The sequence below is a fragment of the Pinus tabuliformis genome, chromosome X (genome assembly GCF_031772625.1).
Source record: "Pinus tabuliformis cultivar Carrire ecotype Pingquan chromosome X, CPIR1, whole genome shotgun sequence".
Lineage (NCBI taxonomy): Eukaryota > Viridiplantae > Streptophyta > Pinopsida > Pinales > Pinaceae > Pinus > Pinus tabuliformis.
The window spans coordinates 704,322,350-704,332,772 of NC_142308.1; the positions used below are offsets into that span (position 1 = coordinate 704,322,350).

The 10,423-nt window shown below is 32.5% G+C and overlaps 1 pseudogene; it reads right to left on the reverse strand.

The window, feature by feature from the left end:
• Nucleotides 1–5,872: 5,872 nt before the first annotated feature.
• On the reverse strand, nucleotides 5,873–7,032 carry LOC149141924 (glucuronoxylan 4-O-methyltransferase 1 pseudogene; annotated as a pseudogene).
• Between the last annotated feature and the right edge of the window lie 3,391 nt (nucleotides 7,033–10,423).

A 10,423-nucleotide genomic window follows, 5' to 3' on the forward strand; every position in this document is an offset into this window, starting at 1 on the left:
CATTGTGTTGGTATGAGTAACACCTTAGTTACATGGGTCTTTGTTTTGTTGCAATGAACAATGTGTCATCCCCTTGCCTCTATCTCCATAATTCTATTAGGCAAGGGTGTACTTTGGCCCCTTATCTGTATGTTTTGATGGCTATTGCTATTGGATATCTATTGGAGGCATCTCATCTTCAATGTTGGATTATATGTATTTCTCTCCTCAAGGGGGAGGAGTTGATTGACAATAAATTTGCAAATGACTCTCTTTGTTGGTATATAACATAGGGATAGTCATGTAGTGTTTGTGAGGCTTTAGGGACAATTGTTAATGATCAAAATATGGACTACTAGCTAGTTGTTATTGAGAATTAACCCACATGGTTATTAGCTACTTGGAGGTTTATCCAACCAATGGTTGGTGTGCACTATCTCAGTATACCAATTGGGATAGACCTTTCATTGTTTGGTATGTGGGATTGATTCCTAGAGAGATTTCAGCGTAAGCTACTTTTTCAGTAGTACAAGAATCTTCCCTTTGCTACTAAGTTGATGGTAGTGAGTAGGATTCTTCAAATATCCCACATTTACTTTGTGTCTTGCTAACTTCCAAGTAGGGTACAATTTCATTGTTTGGAATACATTTTGTGTTCATACTTATGGACCAAGTATGGTGGGATTCATGGTACTCACTTGGTTCCTTGGGTGGTCAATTCCATGCCCAAAAATAGGGAGGCCTTGGTTTGATTGGTGTTGTGACCTAAGGAAGAATTTTGGCTACTAAAAGGGTTGTTAGGTGTCTGGAGGGATCATTCCCTTGGTAGGTTTTGATACGTCACAAATTGATTTCAACCCAAAATATTGAAAATGTAAAGGGACAATTCAACTTATACGATATAATTTTTGATCCTCATAACTTCTAGATTTTAGACTCCTTCATAGTTAAGAGTATTAAGACAACTTGGAGGAGGGTGGCAGGTTCAATTCATTGGCAATGGTGAGGTAGTAGATTGGCTTGGGATCTAGCTAGGAGGCCAATTTAGAGTTGGAAGTAGGAGGTTACTTGCAAGGTGGTTTAGCAGAAATAATGTTTTCTTTTGGAGAGACCTTTCAGGCTCTAACTCTTTTTCTTGGAATACATGGTGATCAGTGGCAAGGGAATTTGCATTATCTTTTATGGATTGTTCTAAATTAATGGAGATTATTGGGCTCATACCCCTGGAGGATATTTTTAAGATGAATATTGATACGACCAATCCTTTTTGGTGAGATTGGAAGTGGATTTTTTGACCTCCTTGATCTAGTGTGATTCCCATAAGCTTTACTCCATTATGTGTCAGTGACATGAATTAGTTCTTGTTATTAATGCCAGGTAGATTTCTTCAAATGTGGAGAGTCATTGGATTTAGTAGTTGCATGTGATATTGTTCATTCAAGTTTCTTATAAGCTATGGGTTTTAACCTGGTTGGTGATTTACCAAGTTGATCTCCCCTCTAAAGCCCAATTGACCAAAAGTAGTATTTTAATGGCCTTTACCCCTCTCTCTTGAAGTTAGAATTAGTGAAGGACATCTTGTGGGAATGCTCCTTTGTGAGATATTGTTGGGCTCAAGTTCAATCTCAGCTGCCAAACATCCTTTAATGGCATTGGCATTGGTAGGAAATTTTGTTGGGTGATTCCAAATCGATGATATGAGATTCCTTGGCTAGTATTTGGCATTGTTTGAGAGCTTTCACATTGTATATCCTTTGGAAACTTTGTTGCAAGTATGTTTTTCATCATAAGGTTAGCTCCTAGTCAACGTTTTGTTAATTATGATGAGACGAGGCCACAATGAGGTATGTATGTAGTACCTAACGAAAGAGACATTATTAATTAGAGATTATAAATTGTTAAATTTGAGTATTTATTAGGGTTTAATTATTGTTTTAGTCTTTTTTTAAAAGAAAGTATAATGTTTGTATATATTTTTTTGTCTTTTTTCATATAATTTTTAAATTTTGATATAAAGATTTTCTTATATATAAAAAGTATGTATTATATTTGTGTGGGCAGGGGGGAATAAAGGGTTAAGCAAGAGTCAAATGCTAAGTAATATCAGGATTTATAATATGCTGTTAAGTATTGAAATTAATGAATAGATTGTTACATGTGTTCTATTGCAATCTATACTATCATTTTTTCCCTCCAATTCTGCTAATCTAATAGGATCCTCTTGGAGAGTCCTCCTGTACCACCATATGCCACCTGCAATATTCAAATGATGTTTATCCTTGTGCTGGCTTCATGCCATGATTGATAAAGTGACGGGAGTGCATGCAATGCTCCAAGTAGAGTGGGAGCTACGACCCCCTTCGTTTTGAGCTAGCATCATATCAAGGTGGGGGGAACACCCAACCCACTTTCATTTGAGCTAGCATCATATTAAGGTGGGGGATTACCCAACCTCCTTTTGTGTGAGTTGGCATTATATCAAGGTAGGGGGAACCCTCGCTCTTGAGCACCCTCCTTGGGGAAATATAAATTATTATTATTAAATATATTTTAATGTGATATATATATATATATATATATATATATATATATATATAGCAAAAAGTTACATTGTGATCTACAAATTTTCAAAAATTTGCTAGCCTCACTCTTATTTGATTTATTGGTCGGCATTTGAGTCACTAGGATTTTCACAGAAGCCAAAAAGACTGAGAAATACAAAACAAAAGAGTACCCAGAAACCAAAAAACCATTAAAATCTCCACACAAGCTCTAACCATCAAGAATCAAAAGAAGTGAACAATGCAGGGTTTGCCAAGATAGAACCTGGGGGTGGTGGCTTTGGAAGTTCACACTAAATGTGCCTCTCCATGTGTTCCAAGCAGGCATGCAAGCGGTAAGACGAACCTCCAATCGAGCCAAGTTGTCTTGCATCCTCCACTGGTTCCTCTGTTAATTGTTGAGGAAGGAGATAATCTCATTGGAATCGTCTTCTTTTTCCTTAAGGACTTGCCCCAACAATATTTTCAATTGCCAATGTAGGGTGACCACATGAATATATTGCATTCTCCTCCCACTTGTGTTTCCTAGATTAGGGAGCCACTGAGAGACTTCTCTGAGAAGCTCAAAATATGAAAAATATTGATGCTTCGAGTGCACAATCCTCTCCAGCCGTCTAATGTCAGATTGAGTGCCTGGTGAGGTTACGTTCTGATACGCAATTGCAACCTCTTGGGCCTGAATCTCAGCCCATGACAGTCTAGGCTAGTCATGGTTGGATTTCCCATATTCCCCCCCTCCCCTAGCTACTACGACCTCGTTCCCTAGGCATTATGAGCCACACAGTTGAGCCAACTCGAAAATTATCTATGAGTTCCTCATGCTATTTCCTCAGACTGACCCACCACTCAGGCTCTGCAGGGGCTACCCAAAGATAACTACCCTCAACCAAAATTATTTGTCCTAGACAATTGAAAAGATAAGGTGGAACCCCATCACCCACTGGAGTCCCTACCCCCGAAAGAACTAAAGTCAAGGACGAGATATTACCAGAAACCAAGGGTGAGAAGTGAACTAATGCCCAGAAATATAGAGTTACATAGAGTGGATTGACAAGGCAAGCCCTAGAATCATAGCATAGACAACTCTAGAACACAGTGAAAGACTTGCAGAAGGGTAAAGCAATTGAATCAAACTAAATAAGCCAAGCACCCCAAATTACCTCCCGAATTAATTTGTGATGTCACGAGCATTCCACTCCTCTCGTTTGCATGCATATCTCGTGTCACCCAAGGGTGTTGACTCCCTACTGCCACTACTTCCAATTCGGCTTCTCATGAGTACTGGTTAACCTTCCCCCCCCCTCCCCCTCCCGCAAATGGAGTCGGGAATTCACAAACACTGATAACACTTGCTGTCAACATAGAGTATTATGTCGCATCGCCTACGATTGTCTAACCAATCCAAAATCCCACAATAAATCCCAATTCATTCGACCAACAATTAAGTTGGGGAGATACTAGCTGACATACAATGAAACTTCGCCAACAACCCTACAACCAACGTTGGCCCTAATCATCACGACTATGTATAACTTCCAAAAGAGAATTGATATAACACTTGACATCGAAAGCCATTAAATGGTTTTTACTTCAAACAAAACGTGTGTGGGAGATATGCCATGTCACTCCCCTCCTTAATGCCATGGAAGTCAGTGAGGTGGTGGGCAACCTAAGATCTCTTTTGCTTCGATCATTCACCCTCATTAGGGCTATTATTATTATTTTATCATTATTTAAAACTTCATTTAATAAAGGAGTTGTCTTTAGTGCGACTTTTTGGACTTTCCAATGCTCGAATCCGGTGGAAAATTTTGAGGTGAAATTTTGATTTGTGTTATTTAAACTGGTTTTTTAACTATATATATGGATTCAACACCTTGAAAAACCCCAGGGCACTTTGATTGTGCAGGAGTCACTGATCAAGTTTGTGATTTCAATAAATTCTTGCCAAATTTTAGAGAAATTAGACAGGAAAAACCCACCAAAAAAACTTCCAAAAAATCGCACTATAAACAACTCCTTTAATAAGCCCTTGTAACTTTTCCCATTGCCTCTCATTATAGTGAATTAAAATATCATCAATTAAAATTAAATTAAAATATTATGGCATTATATTTAGTAAGCCCTTGTAACTTTTTTCATTGCCTCTTTTTATTTTATTTTATTTATTTTACCATTAATTATTTTTAATATATTTTATTTTATTTCCATTAATTATTTTATTTATCAAATGATCTTGTCTCAATTAAGGTCTTCACTCATTTTTATAATTTTTGACTTCCTGCTTTAAACTTAAACTTAAACTTTGATATATGTACATATATATATTTTTCAATTAATTTAAATATTAAACTTAAACTTAAACTTTGATATATGTACATATATATATTTTTCAATTAATTTAAATATTATTTCTGAAAACTAGGGGTTACTTATTAGTATTTGTCTTTAATAAATTTATAAACTAATATCACAATTTAAATCTTATTTTTCAAAAACTAGTAATATTTGGTTTTAATAAATTAATTTAAATATTTTTAATATTTTTAATAAATTAATAAACTAATATCATTATTTAAATATTATTTTTCAAAAACTAGTCGTTTAATATAACCGTTACCTATTAATTTTTTAATATCATTATTTAAATATAACCATTACCTATTAATATCATTATTTAAATATAACCATTACCTATTAATATTTTAATGAAATAATATCATTATTTAAATATTATTTTTCAAAAACTCACTGTTTAATATAGTTATTACTTAATAATATTTGTTTTTAATATATTAATAAATTAATATTATAATTTAAATATTATTGTTCAAATATAAGATGATGATCTTGTTCTGATGATGAACCACATTTGCTGATGATGAATCACACTTGTTGGTTCGGAACAGGTAGGCCAAAAATTCTCTTATGTTAATAATATTTGTTTTTAATATATTAATAAATTAATATTATAATTTAAATATTATTGTTCAAATATAACCGTTAATTGAAATTATGTCTCTACATTGTTCTCTATTTAAACCTATGCCATGGTTTGCCTCTTCATCCTGTTCTGACGATGAACCACGATGATGATCCTGTCATGAACCACATTTGCTGATGATGAATCACACTTGTTGGTTCGGAACACGTAGGCCAAAAATTCTTTTATGTGATTTCTACCGAAAGACTTTGCTTAATTTATTATGGATCACAAAAACTTAAATACAAAAATTAAAATATCATCCATTAAAATTAAATTAAAATATTATGACATTATATTAAATTAAACCATGAACCCCACCACCAACATGGTAAAAGATAATCCAATCTTAAAAATCCAAAATGAATCCCATGATGAAATATTGATTTGATAAGGCCATTATTGTTGAGAGACAAAATTTTATACATAACACCACATGGAAACTCTGGAGCAAATGTTAGGTGGAGCAAATGTTAGGTGGAGCAAAATGTGGTGTAGGAGGTGGGTTTAGGAGGGATGGTGAAATGCCACAAGCTTCCTTGAGCAGCCACCAGGTTGCGTCTGCAGAGAAATGTGTTCGAGTACATATCCTCCACGGTTCGATTCACGTCGTGGACAAAGACCTGGGTGGGCCTGGTAGAGCTGAATGCAAGAACAGCCGAGGTGTAAATGGCGTGCATCCGCCCGGGCGCCTCCGGGAAGTAACCTCTGGGTGCGTCGATCATGATGGCGTCCCACTCCCGACTGTAAATCTCCGCCGGAAGATTCCGTAACGCCAGCTTACACCTCGAAAACTCCAGCTCCTCTCTTCCCTGGGGCCCGCATTCCGGTTCCGACATTGCGTATTTCAACAGATCGTACGCATCGGTGACCATGGTATCCGCCGGGTATTCCACAAAGTGTGATTCCAGTACCGGGTGCTTTTCTCGCATCTTGGCTATCCATTCCTCATCTTCCTCCAGAAAAATTGTTCGCCCGCCATAGTTGAGGGTCGCCCACAGGAGGCTGTCGTGGCCCAGCCCGAAAACCAGCATGTTGCAGGGGCTCAGCCTTCCCAGCACTCCCGCTGTTATCTTTATTTCCGCCGCAGTCTGCTGCGGGGTCACATTGTTGGCGGCATAGTGGAGCAGGGCTTGGGCCACTGCCCTGGGAAGCTTTTCGCAGGTAGGAGGGGTTTCGGCGCACAGGTCCTCCAATTGGGGCTGGGATTCGAACTCGCGACCTCTGATTTTTCTCTTGGAATAAGTACTGATGCTTACAGACAGCAGCAGGACGAAAATTACAAAGAGACCTATAATGACAATTCTGAGCTTCAGCATCTGGTTGGCTTTTGATCCCATGTTCTTTCTTATTTGCAGCTGCAGCCATGGGGGATTGGAGTGGGTTCCTTTTAAGCCCTTAGGGTTTGGATTGGGCTCCTCTTCCTGTACCTAATTTGGTATCTGCGTCGGTTCAGGTTGGGCTTTTCCTTTTTCTCAACGTTTCGGTTCAGGTTGGGCACCCATTCGTAAGGTAACCAAGGTATGAGGACTGTGAAGTGCCACCGAACCGTGAAAGGTAACCAGCATTTTAAAAGTGTGAAACCCCACCCTTTACATAATTATGTTGAATTCTAACATGTTCAATCTCCATTTTTAATACAGTAAGTCCCATTTTGAGAATGGAACCAACCTGTAACTGATTCAAAGTGCCAACTCTCCTTTAGTTGGTGAGTTAGAAGGCCCCCACAGTTACATAGTTTGGATGCAACTCTCCAAAATGCAACATTTAACCTACAGCTTAGGTATAACAAATCACAAATAAGTTATTAACATGTAACAGATTATATGGAGACAAATCAACAAAACTGATTGGTTGATTGAATATGGAACAAAACATCTCCAATTGATTGGAATGGATGTTTTTTCATTTTCTTTTTTGGAGTTTTAACTTTAAGGAACAAGGAGTTTGGTAAAATATTTTTTTACATCGAAAATTTATTAATTATTATATTTTTATTATCTAATTTAAATTAAAATTATATTTTTATTTTAATACATTAAATTATAAATATCAAAATTATATTTTTGATCTTAATACATTAAATTATAAATATCAATTTCAGTATTATAAATAAAGGTAAATAGTTTAAATATTTAATTAATTATTATGTAAATAAAAATTAGCTAATTTAATATAGGTTAGATGTTCTTGTGAAGATTGTTTACTCAATTTAAATATTTAAATTATATGTACTAATATTATATACAGATAATTTAAATTCAAATTCAAATTCACTAATATTAAAAGATAATAGAGTATATATAAGGATATGAAAGATATATAAATTATAAATAATAACTCTAAATTATAAATGCATTTAATTATGTAAAAGATAATGATAGATTTATATTTATAACTATGAAATTTACAATAAATTATTTTTCTAAAATTTTTATGTTAATTTACATTATAATGATAAATTTATATTTATAATCATGAAATTTAAAATAAATATATTTCTAAAATCTCTTTGTTAATTTATGCTATATATATTATATTAAAAATAAAATAATTATAAAATATGTGAAAGAAAAATGTTATACATAAATATGATTTTTAATATATATAATAAAATTGTTAAAAAAAATTGTATTTTTCTATATATAATCTATGTTAATCAATGCAATATGTCAAGAAAAAAGAGATGTGCATATGTCTATACTTAGTTTTAATAAAAACTAACCTAAATCTATTTTAACTGTAGATTTATTAAGGGTTGAGAGGGATCAAATCTCTTTTCACTTTATAAGAGATTTGTATCTCAAGAGATTTCTAGGCTAATTTTTATTAAAACTAGCTATGGACTATAATTCAATGGACCATGCATATAATTTGATCACTTGGTATATTAGGAGTTAAGATGGATTGAGAATGATCAAATCTCTTGAAATACAAAACTCCTTTAAAGTGAAAATATGATAATTCTTAGTGCTTAGTAGATCCAAAGTTAAGATTCATCTAGGCTGGCTTTCTAGCAAGAATCTAGTCATACAATTTCTAGCAAGATTGTGATTTCTTGTAGTTTAAATACACTTTATTCAAATGGATTATGCACCCTGAAAAACACTTGAAGCACTTGACCTTTGCACATTAAACAACTTTAAAATATGGTTTTGAAAACCATTTCATCTATTAATTAGACTGACCAAACTTAATTCATAATCTTGATTAAAAAAATGTCATAATCTTTAATTATTAATTCATTTATAAATTATAGTGTTTAATTATTGATTTATTGATTTATAATTTTTTTATTTCACTTATAAATTGATATTTACATTTTCATATATATTATTTATTGTAATTATTGTTAAAGTGTTTAATGAGTCTATCATATACATGTATTTGCATTTATTAAAGTATTAATATATAGAGTTATATCTTATATTAATTATTTTAATGAATCAGGCTTATAATTTGTATAAAAAAATTATTGCTATGTTAAATTTTGATTGTTAAATTTAACTACTTATATTAATATTAGCTATTTTTTATTAATCTTAATTTATTTTTAAAATATTATTAAATTATGAGTTTTTTAATTTCTATTATATTAAATATTATATATAAATATTGTTTGAGTCTATTACTTACTAAACTATTTATTTTTAGTCATGGGATTTGATTGTGTTAAAATAGCTATGGAGAAAAGTGTTAGCATTCATGGTTTGTTTATAGCCAATGATTTTGTACTTTATATTTATTTAATCTATTAGTTTTTCCTATGTTTTTGTATTTATCTAATTTATTAATTTTTGTTTGTTAAATTTCATTTGTAAATTAAGATGATTGACATAGATAATTGGTTTTGTATTTATCTAATTTATTAATTTTTGCTTGTTAAATTTTCATTTATAAATTAAGATGATCAAACATAGATTTGAAATGATTTTAAGTTCATTTATATTTTACATTATATTTGAATATTAATATTAATTAAAACATATGAACTTGACATTTAATTTTATTTTTTCCCCCACATTCAAAAATGTTGACAAACAGTCTTACATTATATAAAATATAAATAGCATTATAAAGAACTATCGTAAATCCATTTTAAGTTCAAACCTCAAGTGTCTACAAGGATTAAATCTCTTAAGGTGCAAATCTTTTTTCAAATTTTAAACTTCAAAAAAAGTTTGCATTTGGAGAGATTTGATCTCTCTAGACACTTGGTAAATTAAGAAATAAAATAAATTTATGTTACTTACAAACACCTATTTTATTACAAATATCTTTTCTAACTTAACATTTTTAACAAATTTGAATGAAATTTACTATTCTAGACACTCCATTCCAAAAACTTTTATATATATATATATATATATATATATAACAAATTTAATAATTATTTTACTATATGAGAAAATTTATTAATGAATATTAATTTAAAATTGTTATAATTCAAAATTTACTAAGTATATTTTCCTAAGGGAAATTTTTTTATTTTATTCAACTTGAAACAAGGAACAAAATTAAATTTTGTAGAAGTTGAAAGGTCATATCAATCTTTGGACTAATGAGCAATAAAAAAAAAACTATAAAAATTACATAAATCATGTTGAAGTTAAGTGTGATAAAAAACACTTAACTTCTCCTTTTTGCCTTTCTTTTTCTGAACCTTCTACCAAATCCTAGGGTTGGGCTCAACTATTTCCATTTCCAATTCATTTCTAATTGTCTACAAGGGAATCTCTTTGTCTGAGTCCGAGCTCTCATAGACACGGGTTCTCTGTATTCCCCCCATTCCCTTTTCTTCTTGTGTCTCCTCTGTCTGCTGCTCTCATACTTGGATCTTTATTTGTTCGACACCAGGATTTTGGATGTGGGTTGTAGTTCCAGACAGATCCATAGCAGC